The following is a 14,352-nucleotide window of genomic DNA, read 5'->3' on the forward strand; positions in this document are numbered from 1 at the left end:
CTTTATTGTATTTTTTTGCATGGGTAATTCCTTGACAATGTCTCTTAATCTATGTAGCTCCTACTGGTTCTGCTTCTCGGGTTGAACCTTGATGGAGACAGTTTGTGTTCGTAGTACTTCCTGTCCAGGTGGCAGGGCGTATTTCAAGGTGCTTGGGACGTATTTAAAAGCAGTTTCCCTCGAGCCCCTGCCCTGCCCCACTTCTGAGTGGAGAGTGGTTGGCACTGCACCCTCCAGTGGAAAGGAAGGGTGTTTCTGTCAGTCTGTGAGGAGCAGAGGCCCGGAAGGGGGACTGGATGTGGACTTGGTCTGCTGGTCAAGTGCACATGATCGCCGTAAACGTGCAACCTGGAGATTCTGTATTTCAGTGAGAACTTGTTTGTGGTGTGTAGTGCAGCTTTCTGAGGAGGGCGGGTCTCTGGGTGGAGCAGTGGTTTGTTGGGCTGGGCGATGCAAGTCCAAGTGGCTCTTTCCTCCCCAAACCTGGGTGTGGAGAGAGGCAGAGGGTGGCCGGGGGCTGCAGGGGCTCGCTGGGAGAATTTCATGGGGAGGAACAGGAAGGGACACAAGGACTTTTAAAGAAAATTTTGTTTGTGGTTTTGAGGAAGGAAACCTTCTTCGAGGCCTTTCCATGAAATCTTGCAAAAATATTCCTTTTTGTTAAGGCATTGCTGTTGGATCAATTTCTGGGGTGTATTCAGGTGCTGAGCCCCTGCTGCAGGGGCAGTGGCCTATACAATGGCTTCATAAGCGTCCCAGTCACCTACGGCCTATGAAACCATTGGGGACGCACATTTGACAGTTTTGTTACATCAGTGCAGTTTGTGGTGTGTGCTGAAGGGGCCCACCCATCACCCCTCATGGACCCATTGCACTGTCCTGGGGCCGTGCTCAGTCCCGGGCAGAGGTCCGAGAGCAAGACGGCCATGGGAGTTACTATGGTCCAGTTGGGGACTCAATGCCGGTGAATAAAGGGCAGTTACGTGGTGCGATGAAGACTCGAGTCAGAGGGGACGGGGGCCCGTGGGAGCATGCACCCTGTGCTTGGAGACTCGAGAGGCATCGTGAAGAAGTGGCACCCCACCTGACGCCGCAGCCAAAGGTAGGTGGTTGGTGCTGGGCGTCTGGGAAGCGATGCGTTGTTTGGGACACGGAGGCACCAACCAGCACGCTGTGTTTCTTGGTACCGCTCTGCTACTGAGAGTATTTTATTGTTGTCGTTGTTTTTAGCTGAGATAACTGACCTGTGACACCATGCCAGTTTCAGGTGTACAACCCAGTGGTTTGATATTTATATACATTGTGAAACGACCACCACAGTGAGTCCAGTTAACACGTGTCACCTCACCTAGGTACAGAACTTTATTTTTCTTGTGACGAGAACTTTGAGGATCTACTCTCTTAGCAGCATTCAAACATACAACACAGCGGCCTTATCTACAGGCACCCGCCTGTGCAGGACACCCCAGGGCGACTTAGCTCATAATGGGGAAGTCGCACCTTCTGACCTTTCACCCAGTCTCCTCCCCCTCCCCTCCCCCAACTTTGGCAGTCACCCGTCTGCCTTTGTATCTGTGGGCCCAGTTTTCCTTTTCTGGATTCCGTGTGTAAGTGAGATTGTATGGTATTTTGCTTTTTTGGTCTGACTTACTTCATTTAGCCTACTACCCTCGAGGTCCATTTGTGTTTTCACAAATTATTTTTCATGGCTGAGTAAGATTCCATCGTGTGTTTGTATGGATGTGTAGAGATACACCACACACGTGAGATTTATATATCCCATTAAAGATATTCTTTCAGCCACTGATGGGCACTTAGGTTGCCTCAGTGTCTTGGCTGTTGTGAAATAACACTGCCATAAACATGGGGTGCAGATATCTTTTTGAGATATTGATTCTGTTCTGAACAGATAAAGACCCAGAAGTGGAATCACTGGGTTATAAGGCAATCCTGTTTTTCATTTCTTGAGGAGACTCAGTCCTGTTCTCCACAGTGGCTGTACCAATTTACATCCCCGCTGACAAATGCAGAGGGCCCATGTCCTCCACCTCCTCACCAACAGTTGCTTACTGACTTACTGATGAGTAGTGATTCTCACAGGTGAGGTGATACTCTTCGCATTGTGGTTTTGGTTTGCATGTTCCCTGGTGATTAGTGATACTGAGCATCTTTTCATGCATCTTTGCGGGCCATCTGTCTGTCCTCTTGGAAAAGCGTCTATTCAGATCCTACGCCGTTTTTAAAATTCGAGTGTTTGTGCGTCTGTTTTTTTGTTACCGGAGTTGTACGAGTGAGTTCATTGTTGTGTTTAGGATGCGACCCCTTGCTGATAAGATGTCATGACCTGCAGATGCTTTGTCTCCTGCGGTAGGCTGGCTTTTCGTTTTTGTCCGTGGTTCCCTTGCTGTGCAGAAGCTTTTCAGTTTGATGCAGCCTCAATAGTTTACTTTTTGCTTTGGAAGCCTTTGCTTGTGGTGTCAAATCCAAAAAATCACTGCCGAGACTGATGCGAAGGAGCTTCCTGGTTTCAGGACTTCGGTTCATATTTTGAAGCCACTTTGAGTTGGTTTTTGTGTGGAGTGTAAGACAGGGGTCCATTGCATTCTTTTGCACGCGGCTGGCCACTTTCCCCGGCAACCATTTATCGAAGAGAACTGTTCTTTTCCCTGATTGTATACTCTCGGCTCCTTGTCAGTGGAGTTATTGGATCATCTATGCACGGGCTTATTTCCTGGTTCCTCTGTTCTGTGGGTCTGTTTAATGCCAGGTACCAAACTGTTTTGATGATGAATAGGCTTTGTAATACTACTTGAAATCAGGACTTGAATGCCTCCAGCTTTGCTCTTCTTTACCAAGATTGCTTTGGCTCGTCTTTTTAGACTCTTTCTTGGGAAGTTCCATGTGGACCTTATGCCTGGACCTGAAGTGGGGACTCAGGGTGAGGCTAAGGAGCATAGAGTATTTCTGAGTAGAAGATCATCCCCTGTGAAAACCTTTCAGGCAGAAACAGTAGGAACAGCCAGTTTGTCTGGCTTTCTGGCCGCCCTACACGCCCTAAAAGTGAAGGGAATTGTGAAGGGACTAGACACGGCGCCAACACGGACTGGATGACAAACCCCCACTGTAACACAATCTAGAGGCAGCCCGAGAGCCTGAAATAGAAAGGTTAAGGACAAACACAAGGAAAGCCTTCGTAGAGTCTATTTTATGGAAATTTTATCCTCTAAAATGTAGCATAGACTGAGATTACAGAACAGTTCGAGACCTTGGACTCATAATGGGCTATTAAAGGACTCAAGGGCTATTTGGGGCACAATCACATTGTCATCAAGGATTGACATCGCAGAGGAATTTCAAAGGCCCTCAGTGACACTATGAAAGGGAGACGCTGGACTGCATGGGTCATGGGACCCCAAGTGACAGTGGTAATGCTCTTTGTGATAGTGGGTGTTCTGATCAGTATATATTACATAGCTCAAATGTTTTTATTTGTATAAATACTAGCTTCCCTCCCCTCCCCTGCTGTCCCCTTCCCTTCCTCCCTCCCCTTCTCTTCTCTTCCCTCCCCCCTCCCTCCATCCTGCCATTCCCACCCCTGGAAGAAGGCTGGTAAGCAGCCAAGAGCTACAATGAACTGCACACGGCAGACCGCAGATCCGTTCCACGTCTCACCACCCATTTTCAGCCATTGTACTTTATCCGTATGTCCACTGTCCGTCTTCCCTTTCCCCCCTTTCTCTTCTTAGACCTTCGTTCCATCCAGCCGACTTTTTTTTCTAAATCACCAGTGGCTGCTGATGTATTCCTTTTGGAACTCTGCAGCTGAGCCTCGAGCTCATCATGGCAGGGTCTCTGTTGCATGTGTTAGTGTGAGAATCGGCCAGAGTGAAGGACACTAGCTCCTCATGGGATGTGGCCCTCGGGTGAGGGGATTTGCAAGTGGACATCTCTCATGTTGGTTACAGCAGGGCATGGAGAATGTTCTTCTACGACAGAACCATGGGACAAAAATCCACCAGGGGGGAAAAAGGACTGTTATGCTTTTATATTTTTAAATTAAGAGTTTACTTTTTTAGAGAAATTTAAATAGGTAATTATATTTCAAAGGAATTCATGCAAACCTTAATAAATTGGTGACCTATGTCTGTGTAAGAGTATTTGACATTCTTTCCGTGGAGAACTCTGTCTAACCATTACTGTCTGGAAGGGTGACCATGTCCCTGGAAGACCACACCGAAGCAGTCGGAGCTCATGCAAAACACGCGTTTCTAATAGGATACTGAGCCACCAGCGGAGTCAATGAGAGGCACGTGAGATTGTAACTTAGAAGAGTATTCCGGGAGGGGCGTTGACTGGCTAGTCCCACTGGTGAGTTTGTAGAACGTGTGGCATCTTCTTTTTATAGAGAGTGAGACACTTGGATTCAGAAGGTCTGGGCTGGAATTTGGACTCGGCCGCTTCAGAGCTGTGAGATCTTGGATGTGTCACGTGGCGTCTCTGGGCCCCGGACTCCTCTCGGGTGAAACGAGGGGCAGCGGCTCCCCAGAAGGTGCCCTGCCCTTTCATGCCATGATGTCTCTCGAAGCTCATGGGAGGAGCCGATGGTTTGAAAGGAGTGAATTGTCATTAGATTATTTAGTGCTTTTCATTAAAAGTGAAGTTCATTGTATACATGTGCAACAGCAACAATGTCATAAATATGTCCATTATCTTTACTTCCAACCGCCAGCGCTGTGTTCCTGGTTCTCTAGTTTTTCCCTGTGTTGTGGTGATGGGCACAGGGGACCCCGATTTGGTCACGGCTGGGCCATTTGCAGAGGAGACGGGTCTGGGTTCTCAGTCCTGCCCCCAATCTGGCTCCCCGTTCTTTAAAACACTCCACCACCCTGTTTCCCGTACCGTCAAGCCTTCCTCACGCCCGTCCTCCCAAGAAGCGAAACTGCTTTATGAGCGGAAAATCTGGGGGCTGCATACCACATTTGGCTGTGTCACGGAGAGATAGGTATAAGCAGGGCCTTTAGAGCATGGCTTTACTCTGCTGGTGACGACTGCAGAAGGCCTCATATCCGTCGGCAGGACCGTCCCCGAGGGGGTTGTGGCTGCCCCGGGCGGTGGTCCTCACTCTTAGGCCCCGGGGCTCTGCCAGGGCTCCCTGCGACGCTACCGTGGAGATGCTGCCCGGCCCACAGTGAGCACGAGCCCAGTCGTCCCTGCACAGGGTTTGGCTGGCTGTCCAGAGTGAGTGACCTTGTTGCAAAGCCTCTGTCAGTCCCCGGACAAGGTTGGATGCCTCTGACCCAGCGGGCTAAGCAAATTTCAAGGCTTCGGATGGAGCCTCCCAAGGAGAAATGAGAAAGCAGAGGGAGGGCGGGACCTCAGAGAGTCTGGATGGGGCAGTGAGCGTGTGTGTGTGTGTGTGTGTGTGTGTGTGAGAGAGAGAGAGAGAGAGAGAGAGAGAGAGAGACTCACTCTCCAGAGTAGGTTGTCTTCGGCTACCAAGCCAAGGTCACCCTACCCTTCTCTCTCTCTCTTTTTTCAAGAGAGGGAGAGAAACATCTTTGTGTGTTGCGTCTTGCGTGCCCCCTGCACTGGGGACCCAGCCTGCCACCCAGGCACGTGCCCTGACTGGGAATGGAACTGGCAGCCCTTTGGTTCGCAGGCCAGAGCTCAGTTCGCTAAGCCACACCAGCCAGGACGGTCACCCTCCCCTTTCGGGCGATCTCCCAAAGGCCACCGAGTCCTCCGAGAGGAAACGGATCTGCTGTCACTCCGGCAGTCCCGGCGCTGACTGCTCTTTCTCCGAGTCTCACATCGTGCGTTTCGGGAAAGTGATTCTCGTTGATTGCCTTGCGGTCTTTTTGAATGAGGCCTTTTGAGAGGTAGAAGACAATCGGTTGGCTCGCCGTCAAAATAGATCCCTCCTGGGTGCTCCTAAGGGCAACGCCACTGCCTGTTTGGGACGGAAACTTGTTGGGAGTTCTGTCTCTGGAGGGTCCTAACGGGCGGTGAGACGCCTGTGCTTCTGGGTTCACAGGGCTGGATGCCCGCCTGGACCAGAGGGGGTATCACGTGACCTCGTCCACCCTGCCAGTGTCGGCGTCTTTAAGACGAGGTGACGGATTCAGGAGACGCCGCGAGGCTGAGGGTTCTATCCACTTGCTGTGTTATTTGACCTACCGTCCCCTAATCTGGTCTCTCAAAGCAGATTTTAAATTGTTTGAAGGCTGGGGCGCCACCTCGTGTTTCTTCCACGTTCATCCCGGGAGAGGGAGAGGGCGGGGTCACTTGCGGGGAGGGGTCCTGGAGGGGGCGGGGCCCAGGGAGAGGGGCCCAGGTGGGAGGCCGACTCCCAGTGGGAGGAAGGGGGCCCCGTGTTCTGCGGTGGACGGGGAGGCATCGGCACTGAGATGGGTGTAAATAAATGAACGGATAGCATGAGAGACCCGAGGGAGATCACCTCTCTTCGCTCCGGTCTCTCTAATGAAGAATGAACCAGGGCGGCGATGGGAGGAGAGGAGCCTGAGGGGTGGGTAGGCGGCTGCTGCCTGCGCAGCGTCCTGAACCTGCTGGAGCGTGGACCGATGCCCTCTCAGGCCAGTGCTGGAAGGTGCTGGCATTCCAGCGTGCCCTCGGGTGAGAGATGAGGAGGGAACTGGGTGTTGGTTTGTGGTACCCCGATCTTGGGGTTTACCCTCGCCCTTCCCTATAATATTGTTTGATTAAACAACGTGAGTGATTTGATCAGTCACACCTCCGTAACGAGGCACCTAAGAAACTCTGTGCACGGAAGACCGTGATGTGTGGGGAGGGTGACATCCCGAATCCACCGGGGCAGGGCACAACTGCTCCGCACCCCCTCCCAGATCCAGTCCCTGTGGGTCCTTTATAACAAACTGCAATGGGAAATGAGCACTCTCCCGAGCTCTGTGAGTCCTTCTCGTGAATGACTGAACCTGAGGGAGTCGAGGGAACCCCCAGGTTCGGAACCAGCTGGTCAGGTGTGTGGGTGGCCCGGGGACCCTGGAACGAAGCTAGAGTAGGGGTGGTCCGGCAGGGTGCGGGGGCTGAGAGCCCTGATACCGGCGGGGTCTGGTTAGTGGCAGAGTGGGATTATTGCAGGACACACGGGTGGGGTGGAAGCGCAGCACAGAGCCCTCTGGTTTGACTCGTTATTGGCAAGACCCCGCCAGCTAGGTGTTGGGAGCCCCATTCCCTGTCGTCGTTATGGGCAGAGTAACCCACACCAGAGGCGGGCATTCCCTGACCGTCCATCCCCTCTGCCCTCCCTGTTCTCAACCCCTGCCCTTTGGTCCCCTGTAGAGTCGTCAGTACCGATGACGGTGAGGCCACTGGAGTGCCACTTTCCGTGTGCACCCAGGGCGTGTCCTACTTGCAGGTCGAAAGCAGCCCCTCCATGGAGTAAAATCGAGGTCATTGGTTTTCCTGTTTCCTGCTGACCTTCGTCACCCCCACTGGGACCCCCAGGGACAGATGGTTGCTGAAGAGCCGTGTGGCTCCAGGACCTCCCCACGCTCTTGGGCTGCAGCCCGGCGTCTGCCTGTCCTGCGTTCATCGTAGGGCACATTACTCTTCCTCGCCACTCGGGTTTTTAAGGAATGCAGACAGAAGTTCATTTCAAAGCTGGGAGAAGCAACCCAAAAGGTGCCAAGAATTCATTGTCTGCACTCGCTGTAGGCACGGATGCAACAGGCTCCCGCAGGAGCCAGAGCTCCTGGCCGCCCGCGCCCTGATGTGGAGGCTTTTATTTATTTATGTGTTTGCTTGTTTTTGAACTTGCTTATCCATCTGCAAGCCCGCCACCGCTTCCCAACAGCAGAACGGCGTGCATTTGAGTCTGAAAAATCCCCCAATGTACTTGTATGGTTTTTCAGAAGCACTTTCATTCTTGCCTGATGTCCTTCCCTGCATTTCCAGTGGGAGGGGGTGTCACCACTGAGTGGGCCTGCACAGCAGAGGGCGTCAGTGGTGCCTTGGGCTCTGCCGTGTTTTTGTGGTGTTATCGTTGCCGTGGGCCATGGTGAGCCTCCGCAGATACAGGTGATGCTGCCGTGAGGCGTGAGGGCCTGCGGCGTTTGGAAAGGCCTAGAAGTCACCTTCCCACAGAGGTGGGAGGTGGCGGTTGTCATGATGGTGGCAAGGGGGTGGTAACTCATCTATTTTATTAAGTCTCTGGGAATATTCACTGCCCCCGCCCCCGATCCTTAATTAACCACCTGTTTTCTCGGCCTCTCTGCATCCCTGTGGAGCTGTGGTAAGAATTCATGTTTTTATTTGTAGTGAGGACAGTGGGACAAAAAGTTGGTTTCTGTCAATGTTTATGGGAGAAGTAGAAACTGGAGTAGAGTCTTGGAGGTACTATATTGTATTTCATGGGGCTGTTGGGGCAGGTTTGTTTTGATCCACTGGGATGATTGTTTTTACTTATTAACCGAAATCTAATGAGGTGGATTCAGTTCCATTCCACTAGAGCATTTATTGAGCGCCTACTGCACAGACAGCACTCGGCAGTCGCTGTGGGCAGGTCCGTCAGAAGTAGCTTTAACACAGAGTAGCACGAAATAACTCCTGTCAATAGGAGATGTTAAAGGTACCGCTTGGGGTCCGAGGAAGAAGAGATCATGTTTGTTTTGTGTTTTAGCTGGATTCCCGTGAAAAAGGAGCCTGAAACAAGATCTCTTATAGTAACACTTGATTGGGGGTGCAGCCCCGGGGAAGCAAGAGCGAGGCTGAAAAGGGAAGCGAGGCAGGAGCGAGAGCAAATGCAGGAGGGCGCGCTGCCAAGGTGATTACCGCTTTGCAGAAAACCAGATGGCCGCTCAGTCATGTGGGCCATCTCCGGGGACAATGCAAGGAACGGTTTAGCTGTCCGTCATCGAGATAGAAGAGGGAGCCATTCATTTGCTGGCTCTTGCCTCTCACGCCTCCCTCGTTAGTCAAAGCCTGTTCCATAAACACCAGCTCCCTCACCATGGCGGGTTGTGTTATCCCGCCCTCCGGGAGGCTGCTGGGACGGCCACGGGCTCCGTGGGCCCAGTCTGTCCAGCGCGCAGACATGGTCAGTTGGTGTCCATGGGTGCCTCTTGGTCTGTGGTCGCAGCGGTGGCAGCGAGGGCATTGTGATTGTAGAAACTACGTGAGCTGACCCTCGGGTCATCCTGGCCAGGAAGTAAGACGCGCATCTCAGGCTGGGGCCAAGGAGATAGTCAGGGCCGAGCAAGGCTACCGTGGGCCATATGTATCCAGTGAGGGCTAGGACACGCTTTAGAGAGGAAGGTTGCACGTGGCATGACAGTTACAAGGCTGGATAGGATTTTATAGGTGGCGACAGGAAGAGATCATGTCGATCATGAGATCTGAATCAGACAAAGACGTGGAGGTGGGGACGGAGGGTTGGCCAAAGGCAGAGCGAAGAGTCCCTTTGCTTGGACTCTAAGAGGAGACGTGGGAGACGAGGTTGGAAATGTAGACAGGGGGCTTGATTAGGGAGGCTCTGGAGAGCAGGTGTATGAGCCAGCTAATTGCTGCATAACAAACAGGCCCGAATGTTGCTGGCGTGTAACCGCAGGCATTTATCCCTGGTGTACCTGCTGGTCTGCCAGACCTCAGGCCTGTGGACGGGCTGGGCAGCTCTGCTGTGTGCTTGTTCATTCTGGGGTCCAGGCGGAATGGACAGGAACCCTCCGGGGAAGCTCTCGTGGCGATGGCAGAAGCTGGCTTTGGTGGACGACCAGCTCATTTCACCCTAGGGCTTTATCACGGAGATGCCCCGTGGTTAAGAGGCTGATGGGGGACCACAGAATGTTTTCAGCAAAGCAAACCAAGGTCTGGGCGCTCGCTGTGGGTGAGCCTGCAGCAGTGTCCGCCCCACCCATTGTCCGCAGGGCTGTGCGCTGCCTCCTGTCCACGATGCAAATGAGGTATGAAAATAATAGGCTGTTTTTATTTCTCCCTCTGAAACTGTGAAAACAGCGAACATATGGTTCTATCTGAGCCGGGGATGAAAAGCGGGGGGTGACTTTGTCCTCCCCGGTAAGGAAGAACCAGGATTTCCCTCGCCGCCTCCTGAAGCGGTAGCCTTGCGCAGGGCGCTGCTGATCCTGGAGCCCCCGAGAGGGGAGCTGGGAGGTCAGGGGAGGCTGGCTTCCCAGTTGCGCTGCTAGGAAGTCTGAGTAGGAGCCTTCGCCCTGCCTCCTCCCTGCACTGTTGACTGCAGCTCGCAGATTGTCCAGCTGGAGTACTGGTCAAATTTACAGAGTCTAGCTTTATCCTCCGTGTGCCTCTCCCACACCCTGCCTTTTCTTCTCTCCATGGCTCCCTGGTGCCTCCTCTCTCAGGGACACCCAGGGTATCTCCCGCTGAGCTCTGCAGGACTCTGCGCCGATGTCCCTTTGGAGCGGGTGGCTTGTGTGTCCCAGGCTTCTCATCCACCTGCTTCCCAGCTCACCTGACGTGTGTGTCATTCATTCTCCCAGGGCCGCTCTCTGCTGAGCCGGCCCGCTGCGGGGTCGTGTCATGGGTTACAGGGTTTGTACTCCCGAATGAACCAGAACTCCCTGCTGAAAGGTAAGGAGGTCCTGAGAGAATCCTGACGCACCGTCCTCCAGCACTCCCCACACGCCCTGACCTGGCGGGAGGTGGTGCAGAGACGCAGTCTGGAAGGGCCGGCTGATGCGGCCGAGGCTTGTACGGACATTGCTCGAAGGAGCCCGGAATCCGAAAGCTAGATGCTAGAAGTAAGTCAGAAAGGAGCCGAAGGTTGGAAATGGAGAAACAAAGTCAAAGCTTTGAGGACTCTCAACTGGTTTGGCTGAACTCACCTGCTTCTGCGTGGGGTGGGCTTTCTCCCGCGTGACCTGAGGGAGTGAGTGGTCTTCACACTGGACACATTCGTATGTGTTCATGGCGGCTCACAAAGACTTTCCAGAAAACTTTGATGGGAATCATCATCGACATCCTTGACTCATAAACATCCTCTCCTGAAATGTCCTTCTCTTAAAACAAGCCCACAGCACTTCTCTCCTCGCTTCGTACTTACAACGGCCCTCTCTACTGCACAAAGTAAAGGAGTAGCTGTCACTCATTTGGAGTCTTCCCTTGATGCTGTTCCCAGGGGTAACAGGCCTCAGCGCTTCAAACCCGGGCTGCACGGTGCCGGTTCTGAGAAAGCAGAGGACCCTGCCGGCAGCGTAGCTAAAGACGGGGCAGGCTGGGTGGTGTCTGATGCTTTGCCTTCAGAACTGAAAACCTAACTTGAGTTTTCAGTTCCAAGACCACTCAAATGAATTTTTATCGTATTACTGTGAGTTTCGGCAGAAAAACCCAGACCTTCAGGGAGTGACACCACTGTGACTGAACTTCCATTCCTGTCACCGTACACATGTGAACGAAGTATTTCCTCTTCTGTAGAAGAACAGAAGGAAATATAATAGATGATTACAGGAGAATCTCCAAAAAGGAAAAACCCTAACTTATAATCACATATGTGAGTGTGTGTAATTATAAAGGCTGAAATGAATTTCCTCACAGAGGCACAACTTGTTCTCTTCTAGGGCAACAGAAGCTCATGTTTGGAATCGTGTTTTCTAAAGAGCGGAAATCGATGTGTCTCGACGGACGGAGTTAGTTTCCATGTCTAAGGCCAAGACCTATTTTTATGTTTTTCAGTGTGCTACAGTTTGCAGAGTTGTGAAGCGAACCGTCCAGGAAAACCACAGGCATGCCCCTGCAGAATCAGAAAACCTTCCCGGAGTGTGGGGGCTTATCCCTGTAGACAGCCTCAACTTTTCATGGGAAGGACACCCGGTCCTCTCTTTTGCCCGGTTTACCTAACAGACCTTTCCAGGTTCTTTACCTACACGTTCCAGGTGGCTGCCCCAGGTGAGAGCGTCAGTCTTGGGTGTGTGAGCAAGAGGGCCGCGCTGATGGGGGTGCACACAGGCAGGTGTAGGCATCACCCCTTCAGCACACGGCTGGGGCCTTGGGGCTGAACAATGAGGAACTCTTGTCTTCTTAGTGTCTGAGCACTGGTCTGGCTGTTTGGAGTGTCCTCTGCTTGAACTTGAATCGTATGTTGAAATTAGTGCCGTTGCCAAAGCCGTGTGCAGAAGGAGAGAGGCACAGAGGAATGAACCGGAACTAAAACCGGTCTTGGCAGACGACAGTTCAAACTTACGGGGATGCTTCTGGCCCAGGCCCGGAGGCCACCACGACCTCTCCCAGTACTTCTGCAGAGAAGGGATTTTACGGCTGTAAGCGGTCTGAACGGAAGACAAATTCTCTAATCCAATCACCTCGTTATCCAAGTGAGGGAACTTCGGCCCAGAAAGGCTGAAGTGGTTTTCCTGAGATCACACTGCTAACTGGTGGCCAGCTAGGGCACTGGACATGCATAGGACATTAAAAAGGTGGGACTTTTGAATCTGTTTGTCCACTGCATCTTTTTGATTTGGCAGACTCCACTGTGTCCACGTTAGCAGAGTTCTATTAGTGTGGGCTATTAACTTGCAGGGTGTCCAACCCACAACCCGTGGTCTGCGTGCAGCCCAGGATGGCTATGAATGCAGCCCAACACAAAATTGTAAACTTACTTAAAACATTTTTTTTTTTTTGCTCATCAGCTTTCGTTAGTATTTGTGTATTTGATGTGTGGCCCGAGACAACTCTTCTCCTTCCAGTGTGGCCCAGAGACGCCAAAAGCTTGGGCACCCTGATTAACTAGGACGTGGACACAGCCCCGTTAGGGAGAAGCGCCTACCAGGGAGGAGGGTACCCGCTCAAGTGAGTTTTCTCATCTGTAACATGGGCGCATCACCGTGGATGAACTTCATGCATATTCTCTTCCCCTTGGGCATCGCTGACACCCTGCTCCTGGGATTGGGGACCCCAGGTGCTCAGTTTACACATGTCTTTGACCCAGCTGTTTGTGACAAGAGGACTTTCGGTTTGGAGTTGGTAGGCTGAGTCCTACCTCTGCCACTCACGCGTCTCGTCACCGTGGGTGGTCTCTCCACACTCGGTGTACTTGCTTGTCAACTGGGGAGTAGTGATGCCTGTCCGAGCTGTCCCCTGCGGCCCCCATCCTAACCGGGGAGCAGAGAACATGATTCGAGTGCGGCTTTTCTCACTTCTCTGAGGGACGGCCCGTGGTCAGCACCCCGCGTGGGAGAGAGGTCCATTTGGCGGGCACGGCGTGCATGCAGGAAGGCGTCTGCCCTTGAGCCTCAGAGCACCTCTCTTCTGGAACCCCAGCGGACAAGGGCCACCCCACACACCGCATGACAAACATGCGACGTGATAAACGTGCAAGACATCATTCTCCTTTGTGTCCAACTCTTCCCCTTGTCAATTCTGTATCCAAATCCCTCTCCTGGAGAGCAGGGGTGAGAGTCTGATGGCCCGCCTATTCGAAGGAGGTCGTATGACTCAAGGTCATGGGGGTGGGTTAGGGGAGGGGTGCAAATATGGCCTCTTTGCTCCTTCTCATTCCAATCAAAATATGAGCTATCTCACAGTCATTTTGTTTTCCTTAACTTCACTTTTTTCCGTGGAGACCTTGGGCAGTGACAATAGCTGGGGTCCAGATCGGCAGGCAAGTCCAGCAGAGCTCGCGGGCCGGGACGGGAAACCTCTGGCTCGTAGACGTTCTTGCGTGAAGCCCTCCAAGCCAGCACCCCTGATGCTCCTTGTGGGGGCGCGATCCCAGGTTAGGTGACCTTACATAAGTCTTACTCCTGGTTGGCTGCCTTCTGTGCATCAGGCTCTGTGCCGAGTGCTCAACACCTGATCTAATCCTTAGACCAAGTTGGACCCAGCCATTAAGGAGTCACTTCGTAAACGAAGGAAACTAAGGATCAGGGTGAGTCAGCACTTGCCCGGGTAACACTACTGGTTCACTGCTAGTTGGTGGCCAGGGCTGTGGTGTGCCACCTGCCACCCCCTTGGGGGAAGCACTCACACTGTGGACTCTGAGTGCTGTCCCCTGGAGGGGACCGTGTGAGGCGCTCTCTGGAGCAGTGTGCCAGCCTGAGGGTGGGGAGCTGAGCTGTGAGTCCCTCTCCATCTGACCCGAGGTTCTGTTCTGAGCAGCCGGGACACGTGCTGCCCCTTCTCCCTGGAGGGGTGTTGGCCGAACAGGGAGCGGGCAGCACTCGCTTCCTCTGAGTCCGTCCCCAAGGGACCTGTGTGTGGGGATGAGCTGGGCCAGTGGGAGAGTCGGTTCTGACCTCAGCAGGGGGGTTGGAAGAGCCTGGGGAGGGTGCACATGCTGGCATGTGCATGTCTGTGCATGTAACTGTGGTCCCACGTGCTAGGGTTGTGGTTTCTAAGGAGAGA

Source organism: Phyllostomus discolor, chromosome 15 (assembly GCF_004126475.2).
Source record: "Phyllostomus discolor isolate MPI-MPIP mPhyDis1 chromosome 15, mPhyDis1.pri.v3, whole genome shotgun sequence".
Classification (NCBI taxonomy): domain Eukaryota; kingdom Metazoa; phylum Chordata; class Mammalia; order Chiroptera; family Phyllostomidae; genus Phyllostomus; species Phyllostomus discolor.